Source organism: Odocoileus virginianus, chromosome X (assembly GCF_023699985.2).
Source record: "Odocoileus virginianus isolate 20LAN1187 ecotype Illinois chromosome X, Ovbor_1.2, whole genome shotgun sequence".
NCBI classification, from domain to species: Eukaryota; Metazoa; Chordata; class Mammalia; order Artiodactyla; family Cervidae; genus Odocoileus; species Odocoileus virginianus.
In genome coordinates, this window is record NC_069708.1 from 31,769,415 (window position 1) to 31,779,873 (window position 10,459).

Sequence of the window (10,459 nt, forward strand, 5' to 3'; positions counted from 1 at the left end):
TGGACATGAGTTTGAGTAAACTCCGGGAGTTGGTGATGGACAGGGAGTCCTGGCGTGCTGTGAATCATGGGGTCGCAAAGAGTTGGGCATGACTGAGCAACTGAACTGAACTGACTGACTATAATAGTAGATACATGTCATTATACATTTGTCCACACCCATAGAATGTACAATGCCAAGAGTGAACCCTAATGTAACTTATGGATTCTGGGTGATAATGATGTGTCAGTGTAGGTTTATCAGTTATCACAAGAATATCACACTAATTCAACTAATAATAGGAGAAACTGGGGGAGGGGGTAAGGTGATGTGTGACAAAGCTCTGTTTTCCTGTAAAACTAAAACTTCTTGATAAATACATTCCATTTAAAATGAATATAATTAAAAATCATAAAGTAGAAATTCATTTTTTCTCATAGATATGTCTAGTTTATTATTTATTTATTTTTGGCTATGCTTGGTTTTTATTGCTCCATGGCTTTTTCTCTAGCTGTGGCCAGCAGGGGTTACTCTCTAGTTGTGGTGTGCAGTCTTATTGCGGTGACTTATACCATAGGCTCAGTAGTTGCGGGGCATGGGCTTAGTTGCTTCTTGACATGTGGGATTTTCTAGGACTAAGGATTGAACATGTGTCTCCTGCATTGGTAGGCAGATTCTTGACCACTGGGCCACAAGGGAAGCTCCTTGTCTAGTTTTTGGTTTTTGGTTTTTTTTGTTTTAACATAAAATAAATTAAAATAACCTCTCCATTCACATTATGAAAATTATATGGAAGAACAGAATATTTAAAAGTAAACTAGGGAAGATGGCTGAGGAATAGGACGGAGAGACCACTTTCTCTCCTACAAATTCATCGAAAGAACATTTGAATGCTGAGCAAATTTCACAAAACAACTTCTGATCACTAGCAGAGGACATCAGGCGCCCAGAAAAGCAGCCCATTGTCTTCGAAGGGAGGTAGGACAAAATATAAACGATAATAAGGGAGTCAAAAGAGCTATGGACAGAGACCCGTCCCAGGAAGGGAGTCTTAATAGAGGAAGTTTCCAATCACCAGGAAACCCTCTCACTGGCGGGACTGGGGGAAGTTTTCGGCATTCTAACTGGGAGGAAAAATTAAACAAGGCCCACAGATTATGTGCCTAAAAGCAACTCCCAGCAGAAAAGTACCCCAGACGCCCGTACCCGCCAGCAACAAGCGGGGCGGAACGGAGAGGAGCGGGCGGCATTGCTTAGGGTGAGGACCGGCCCGAAGACCCTGAGAGCAATCGGAGGGAGCTTTTTTAAACTGTGGGATAGCAAGGGACAAAATTAACTGGCCCAAACACACTGCCGGCGGTTCGCAAAACAAAGGGACTGAGAATCTCCAGAGAAGAGCCGGCCCATCCCCGCTGGAGGTAGGAGGCAGGGGGGAGGGGAAAAGGGCAAACTCAGCCCCTGAGAAGCCACCCCCTCCCACACTGCAAACAGTCCTCCGGGTTCTAGCTAAAGACTTCCTGAGACCCGACTGGTGGTGCGCGCTGGGGCCGCGGAGGGAAAAAGCGCGCCATACCCGGGAGATTGCGCCCAAGCCTCTGGCTGCCTGGGCCGCTCGCCGCGGAGGGAAAAGGCGTGCTGCACCCGGGAGAGTACGCCCAAGCCTCTGGCTGCCTGAACCGCTCAGGCCGGGGAAGGCACAAAACGCAGGAGCAACCGAATCTGCGCTTTTGTGGAGTACCCGAAAACTGGAACCGCACTCAACGCAGGGCCCGCTCCATATAGAGCAGCCGGGAGCCTGAGCAGTGTAGACGGCGAAAGCACTGACACCCGTGAGTGGGGCAAACCCAGTGTGGCCGGAACACGGTGAGTGCTATCCACACAGAGCGGTATCTGTCTGCAGCGCCCCGCCCTCCCCGTAGCAGGACTGAACTGAACTAGAGAACCTAAATAAGAGATCACCTCCGCCCGCCTGTGTCAGGGCGGAAATTAGACACCAAAGAGACGGCAAACAGAAGCCAAATAAACAAAGGGAACCGCTTCAGAAAGGACCGGTGCAACAGATTAAAATCCCTGAAGGTAACACCAACTACACGGGAAGGGGCCTACAGATATCGAGAAGTGTAAGCTGGAAAGAGGAGCTATCTGAAATTGAACTGAACCTACGCTGACCGCAACAACCTCAGAGAAATTCCTTGATATATATGTACATATTTTTTTTTTAATTAAAAAAAAAATTTTTTTTTCTTTCCCTTTTTTTTTGTTTTTGTTTTTTAATTTTTTCTCTTGTATTTTCTTTTATAATTCCCTATTACTCCCCCATTACTCCTCAACTTTCATTTTCATATATTTTTACGATTTTTTTAATTAGGGAAAAAAAATTTTTTTTTCTTTTTTTTTTTTTCTTTTTTCTTTTTCTTGTTTTTCTCTCCTATTTCCTTTTAGAGTCCTCTAATACTCCTCTATTATTCCTTAACTTTCATTTTCATTTCACTATAACCTTGCCAAAAAAAAAAAAAAAGAGAGAGAGAAACCCTATTTTTAAACTGAACTTCATATACAGTTCTAAATTTTTTTGTTGTGTGTGTGTTTTTGTTTTTAAATATTGTATTTCAAAGAGTCTAACCTCTACACTAGATTTTCAATCTTTGTTTTTCAGTAGTATGTGATATAAATTTTGGTCATTTAAGAATCCAATATTCAGTTCCCATTTCTATTCAGGAGTGTGGTGATACTCTCCCACTTTTGACTCTCTGTTTTCTACCTCAGAACACCTCTATTTCCTCCATTCCCCTTCTCTTCCCAATCCAACTCTGTGAATCTTTGTGGGTGTCTGGGCTACGGAGAACACTTTGGGAACAGATAACTGCGTAGATCTGTCTCTCTCCTCTTGAGTCCCCTTTTTCTCCTCCTGCTCACCTCTATCTCCTTCCTCCCTCTCCTATTCTTCATGTAACTCTGTGAACCTCTCTGATTGTCTCTCACGGTGGAGAATCTTTTCACCATTAACCTAGAAGTTTTATTATCAGTGCTGTATAGTTGGAGAAGCCTTGAGACTATTGGAAGAATAAAACTGAAATCCAGAGGCAGGAGACTTGAGCCCAAATCCTGAGAAAACCAGAAAACTCCTGACTACACGGAACATTAAGGAATAAGAGACCATCCAAAAGCTTCCATACCTACACCAAAACCAACCACCACCCAAGAGCCAATAAGCTCCAGTACAAGACATACCACGCAAATTCTTTAGCAACGCAGGAACATAGACCTGAGTGTCAACATACAGGCTCTCCAAAGTCACACCTAACACAGAGACCCATCGCAAAACTCATTACTGGACACTCCATTGCACTCCAGAGAGAAGAAATCCAATTCCACGCACCAGAACGCTGACACAAGCTTCCCTAACCAGGAAACCTTGACAAACCAATCGTCCAACCCCACCCACTGGGTGAAACCTCCACAATAAAAAGGAACCTCAGACCACAAGAATACAGAAAGCCCACTCCAGACACAGCAATCTAAACATGATGAAAAGGCAGAGAAATACCCAACAGCTAAAGGAACATGAAAAAAGCCCACCAAGTCAAACAAAAGAGGAGGAAATAGGGAATCTACCTGAAAAAGAATTTAGAATAATGATAATAAAAATGATCCAAAATCTTGAAAACAAAATGGAGTTACAAATAAATAGCCTGGAGACAAAGATTGAGAAGATGCAAGAAATGTTTAACAAGGACCTAGAAGAAATAAAAAAAAGTCAATTAAAAATTAATAATGAAATAAATGAGATCAAAAACACTCTGGAGGGAACCATGAGTAGAATAACAGAGACAGAAGATAGGATAAGTGAGTTAGAAGATAAAATGGTGGAAATAAATGAAGCAGAGAGGAAAAAAGAAAAAAGAATCAAAAGAAATGAGGACAACCTCAGGGACCTCTGGGACAATGTGAAACGCCCCAACATTCGAATCATAGGAGTCCCAGAAGAAGAAGACAAAAAGAAAGGCCATGAGAAGATACTCGAGGAGATAATAGCTGAAAACTTCCCTAAAATGGGGAAGGAAATAGCCAACCAAGTCCAAGAAACCCAGAGAGTCCCAAACAGGATAAACCCAAGGCGAAACACCCCAAGACACATATTAATCAAATTAACAAAGATCAAACACAAAGAACAAATATTAAAAGCAGCAAGGGAGAAACAACAAATAACACACAAAGGGATTCCCATAAGGATAACAGCTGATCTATCAATAGAAACCCTTCAGGCCAGAAGGGAATGGCAGGACATACTTAAAGTAATGAAAGAGAATAACCTACAACCTAGATTACTCTACCCAGCAAGGATCTCATTCAGATATGAAGGAGAACTCAAAAGCTTTACAGACAAGCAAAAGCTGAGAGAATTCAGCACCACCAAACCAGCTCTTCAACAAATACTAAAGGATCTTCTCTAGACAGGAAACACAGAAAGGTGGTGTAAACGTGAACCCCAAACAACAAAATAAATGGCAACGGGACCATACCTATCAATAATTACCTTAAATGTAAATGGGTTGAATGCCCCAACCAAAAGACAAAGGCTGGCTGAATGGATACAAAAGCAAGACCCCTATATATGCTGTCTACAAGAGACCCACCTCAAAGCAAGGGACACATACAGACTAAAAGTGAAGGGCTGGAAAAAAATATTCCACGCAAACGGAGACCAAAAGAAAGCAGGAGTCGCAATACTCATATCAGATAAAATAGACTTTCAAATTAAGTCTGTGAAAAGAGACAAAGATGGACACTACATAATGATCAAAGGATCAATCCAAGAAGAAGATATAACAATTATAAATATATATGCACCCAACATAGGAGCACCGCAATATGTAAGGCAAACGCTAACGAGTATGAAAGAGGAAATTAATAGTAACACAATAATAGTAGGAGACTTTAATACCCCACTCACAACTATGGATAGATCAACTAAACAGAAAATGAACAAGGAAACACAAACTTTAACGGACACAATGGACCAGCTAGACCTAATTGACATCTATAGGACGTTTCACCCCAAAACAATCAACTTCACCTTTTTCTCAAGTGCACACGGAACCTTCTCCAGAATAGATCACATCCTGGGCCATAAATCTAGTCTTGGTAAATTCAAAAAGATTGAAATCATTCCAGTCATCTTTTCTGACCACAGTGCAGTAAGATTAGATCTCAATTACAGGAAAAAAATTATTAAAAATTCAAACATATGGAGGCTAAACAACACGCTTCTGAATAACCAACAAATCATAGAAGAAATCAAAAAAGAAATCAAAATATGCATAGAAATGAATGAAAATGAAAACACAACAACCCAAAACCTATGGGACACTGTAAAAGCAGTGCTAAGGGGAAGATTCATAGCATTACAGGCCTACCTCAAGAAACAAGAAAAAAGTCAAATAAATAACCTAACTCTACACCTAAAGCAACTAGAGGAAGAAGAAATGAAGAACCCCAGGGTTAGTAGAAGGAAAGAAATCTTAAAAATTAGGGCAGAAATAAATGCAAAAGAAACTAAAGAGATCATAGCAAAAATTAACAAAGCTAAAAGCTGGTTTTTTGAAAAAATAAACAAAATTGACAAACCATTAGCAAGACTCATTAAGAAACAAAGGGAGAAGAACCAAATTAACAAAATTAGAAATGAAAATGGAGAGATCACAACAGACAACACTGAAATACAAAGGATCATAAGAGACTACTACCAGCAGCTCTATGCCAATAAAATGGACAACTTGGAAGAAATGGACAAGTTCTTAGAGAAGTATAACTTTCCAAAACTGAACCAGGAAGAAATAGAAGATCTTAACAAACCCATCACAAGCAAGGAAATCGAAACTGTAATCAGAAATCTTCCAGCAAACAAAAGCCCAGGACCAGATGGCTTCACAGCTGAATTCTACCAAAAATTTAGAGAAGAGCTAACACCTATCTTACTCAAACTCTTCCAGAAAATTGCAGAAGAAGGTAAACTTCCAAACTCATTCTATGAGGCCACCATCACCCTAATTCCAAAACCAGACAAAGATGCCACAAAAAAAGAAAACTACAGGCCAATATCACTGATGAACATAGATGCAAAAATCCTTAACAAAATTCTAGCAAACAGAATCCAACAACATATTAAAAAAATCATTCATCATGACCAAGTGGGCTTTATCCCAGGAATGCAAGGATTCTTTAATATCCGCAAGTCAATCAATGTAATACACCACATTAACAAATTGAAAGATAAAAACCATATGATTATCTCAATAGATGCAGAAAAAGCCTTTGACAAAATTCAACATCCATTTATGATTAAAACTCTCCAGAAAGCAGGAATAGAAGGAACATACCTCAACATAATAAAAGCTATATATGACAAACCCACAGCAAGCATCACCCTCAATGGTGAAAAATTGAAAGCATTTCCCCTGAAATCAGGAACAAGACAAGGGTGCCCACTCTCACCACTACTATTCAACATAGTTTTGGAAGTGTTGGCCACAGCAATCAGGGCAGAAAAAGAAGTAAAAGGAATCCAGATAGGAAAAGAAGAAGTGAAACTCTCTCTGTTTGCAGATGACATGATCCTCTACATAGAAAACCCTAAAGACTCTACCAGAAAATTACTAGAGCTAATCAATGAATACAGTAAAGTTGCAGGATATAAAATTAACACACAGAAATCTCTTGCATTCCTATACACTAACAATGAGAAAACAGAAAGAGAAATTAAGGAAACAATACCATTCACCATTGCAACAAAAAGAATAAAATACTTAGGAGTATATCTACCTAAAGAAACAAAAGACCTATACATAGAAAACTATAAAACACTGATGAAAGAAATCAAAGAGGACACAAACAGATGGAGAAATATACCGTGTTCATGGATTGGAAGAATCAATATTGTCAAAATGGCTATACTACCCAAAGTAATCTATAGATTCAATGCAATCCCTATCAAACTACCAACGGTATTTTTCACAGAACTAGAACAAATAATTTCACAATTTGTATGGAAATACAAAAAACCTCGAATAGCCAAAGTAATCCTGAGAAAGAAGAATGGAACTGGAGGAATCAATCTGCCTGACTTCAGACTCTACTACAAAGCCACAGTCATCAAGACAGTATGGTACTGGCACAAAGACAGAAATATAGATCAATGGAACAGAATAGAAAGCCCAGAGATAAATCCACGAACCTATGGTCACCTTATCTTCGACAAAGGAGGCAAGGATATACAATGGAAAAAAGATAACCTCTTTAACAAGTGGTGCTGGGAAAACTGGTCAACCACCTGTAAAAGAATGAAACTAGAACACTTTCTAACACCATACACAAAAATAAACTCAAAATGGATTAAAGATCTAAATGTAAGACCAGAAACTATCAAACTCCTAGAGGAGAACATAGGCAAAACACTCTCCGACATAAATCACAGCAGGATCCTCTATGACCCACATCCCAGAATTTCAGAAATAAAAGCAAAAATAAACAAATGGGACCTAATGAAACTTAAAAGCTTTTGCACAACAAAGGAAACTATAAGCAAGGTGAAAAGACAGCCCTCAGATTGGGAGAAAATAATAGCAAATGAAGCAACAGACAAAGGATTAATCTCAAAAATATACAAGCAACTCCTCCAGCTCAACTCCAGAAAAATAAATGACCCAATCAAAAAATGGGCCAAAGAACTCAACAGACATTTCTCCAAGGAAGACATACAGATGGCTAACAAACACATGAAAAGATGCTCAACATCACTCATTATCAGAGAAATGCAAATCAAAACCACAATGAGGTACCATTATACGCCAGTCAGGATGGCTGCTATCCAAAAGTCTACAAGCAATAAATGCTGGAGAGGGTGTGGAGAAAAGGGAACCCTCTTACACTGTTGGTGGGAATGCAAATTAGTACAGCCACTATGGAAAACAGTGTGGAGATTTCTTAAAAAACTGGAAATAGAACTGCCATATGACCCAGCAATCCCACTTCTGGGCATACACACCAAGGAAACCAGATCTGAAAGAGACACGTGCACCCCAATGTTCATCGCAGCACTGTTTATAATAGCCAGGACATGGAAGCAACCCAGATGCCCATCAGCAGACGAATGGATGAGGAAGCTGTGGTACATATACACCATGGAATATTACTCAGCCATTAAAAAGAATTCATTTGAATCAGTTCTAATGAGATGGATGAAACTGGAGCCCATTATACAGAGTGAAGTAAGCCAGAAAGATAAAGACCATTACAGTATACTAACACATATATATGGACTTTAGAAAGATGGTAACGATAACCCTATATGCAAAACAGAAAAAGAGACTCAGATGTATAGAACAGACTTGTGGACTCTGGGAGAAGGCGAGGGTGGGATGTTTCAAGAGAACAGCATTGAAACATGTATATTATCTAGGGTGAAACAGATCACCAGCCCAGGTTGGGTGCATGAGACAAGTGCTCGGGCCTGGTGCACTGGGAAGACCCAGAGGGATAGGGTGGAGAGGGAGGTGGGAGGGGGGACTGGGATGGGGAATACATGTAAATCCATGGCTAATTCATTTCAATGTATAACAAAAACTACTGTAATGATGTAAAGTAATTAGCCTCCAACTAATAAAAATAAATGGAAAAAAAAAAAGTAAACTAGGGACAAACTTCCAGTTATAAAATAAATGAGTAATGGGGATGTAATGTATACCATGATGACTATAGTTCATAATACTGTATTGCATATTTGAAGCTTGCTAAGAGTAAATCTTGAAAGTTCTCATCACATGAAAAGAAATGGTAACTATGTATGTTGATGGATACTAATTAGACTTATTGTGGTGGTCATTTTATGATATCCCAAAATATCAAATCATATTGTTCACCTGAAGCTAATATCATATGTCAGTTTTACCTCAATTTTAAGAAGTATGCCAGACAAGATTAATCTTATATCTCCAAAGGAAATAACGTTTCCTTCTCATAAACCAATGGGAGTTGAATAATTATTCAATATTTTATGAAGAATCTAAACCTAAGGCAATTTAATAATTTGTCGGTGTCTTAAAAAGGCTAGTATTTCATCTGCTGATTTTCTCTGTTGTTTTTCTTTTCTCTATTTTGTGTATCTGCATTCTAATCTAATCTTTAGCATTTCTTTCCTTCTGCTAAATTTGGGTATAACTTCTTCTGTAGATCTTCTATATCTAGTTTCTACTATACCTATAGTTTTTTAATTTCTTTGTTGTTGTTCTGTCGCTAACTTGTGTCAAATTATGTCCTCTTTTCTAGAAGCTGTAATGTTAGGTTATTGGTTTGAGATTGATTTGATATTTTTCTTATTTTTAATGTAGGCATTTACAGATATAATTTTCCCTCTGTTATGCTTTCACTGTATTCCATGCTTTTGTATGTTCTTGTTTTCACTCATCTCAAAGTATTTTCTAATTTCCTTTGTGGTTTCTTCTTGACTCATTGATTGTTTAATATTATACTATTAAATTTCCACATATTCATGAATTTTCCAAATTTTCTTTCGTTATTAATTTCTGGTTTTGTTACATTGTAATCATGGAAGATATTTAGTATGATCTCAGTCTTTAAAATTTCTGTTTATTATTACCATACTGTTTTTCTGAAATGACCCTTTAATCAACATATAATGTCATTTGGGGGGCTTATAACAATTTTTGATTTAAAGTCTATTTTTCCTGATATCTACAGCTATACAAGCTCCTTTTGGTTACTATACTTTACATGGAATATCTTTCTCCATCCTTTAATTTTTGATCTATTTGTGTCTGACTCTAAAATGAGTCTCAAGGGAGAGGACATACGTATACTGATAGCCAATTCATGTTGATATATGGCAATTATCCTCCAATTAAAAATAAATTAATTTAAAAAATAAAGTGAGTCTTCTACTCACAGACTTAGAAAAAGAACTTATGGTTGCAAGGAGGAAGGGATAATTATGGACTTCGAGAAGCTCATGTACACACTGCTATATTTAAAATGGATAACCCAAAAGGACTTATCGTATAGCACGTGCAAATCTGTTCAATGTTATGTGGCAGTCTGGATAGGAGAGGGATTTGGGGGAAGAATGGATACATTTGTTGCAGGAAGGGGCCCCCTTCCAGGGCCCAAAAACTCACTCAGAAATGAATTGTCCAAGCAGACACATGTGCTGACAAAGCAAGAGATTTTATTGGGGAGGGGCACCCAGGCAGAGAGCAGTAGGTTAAGGGAACCCAGGAGAACTGCTCTGCCACATGGCCCACAGTCTCAGGTTTTATGGTGATGGGGTTAGTTTCCAGGTTGTCTTTGGCCAATCATTCTCATTCAGAGGTCTTCCTGGTGGCCCACGCATTGCTCAGCCGAGATGGACGCCAGTGAGAAGGATTCTGAGAGGTGGGTGGATACGTGGTGTCATGTTTTGACACTT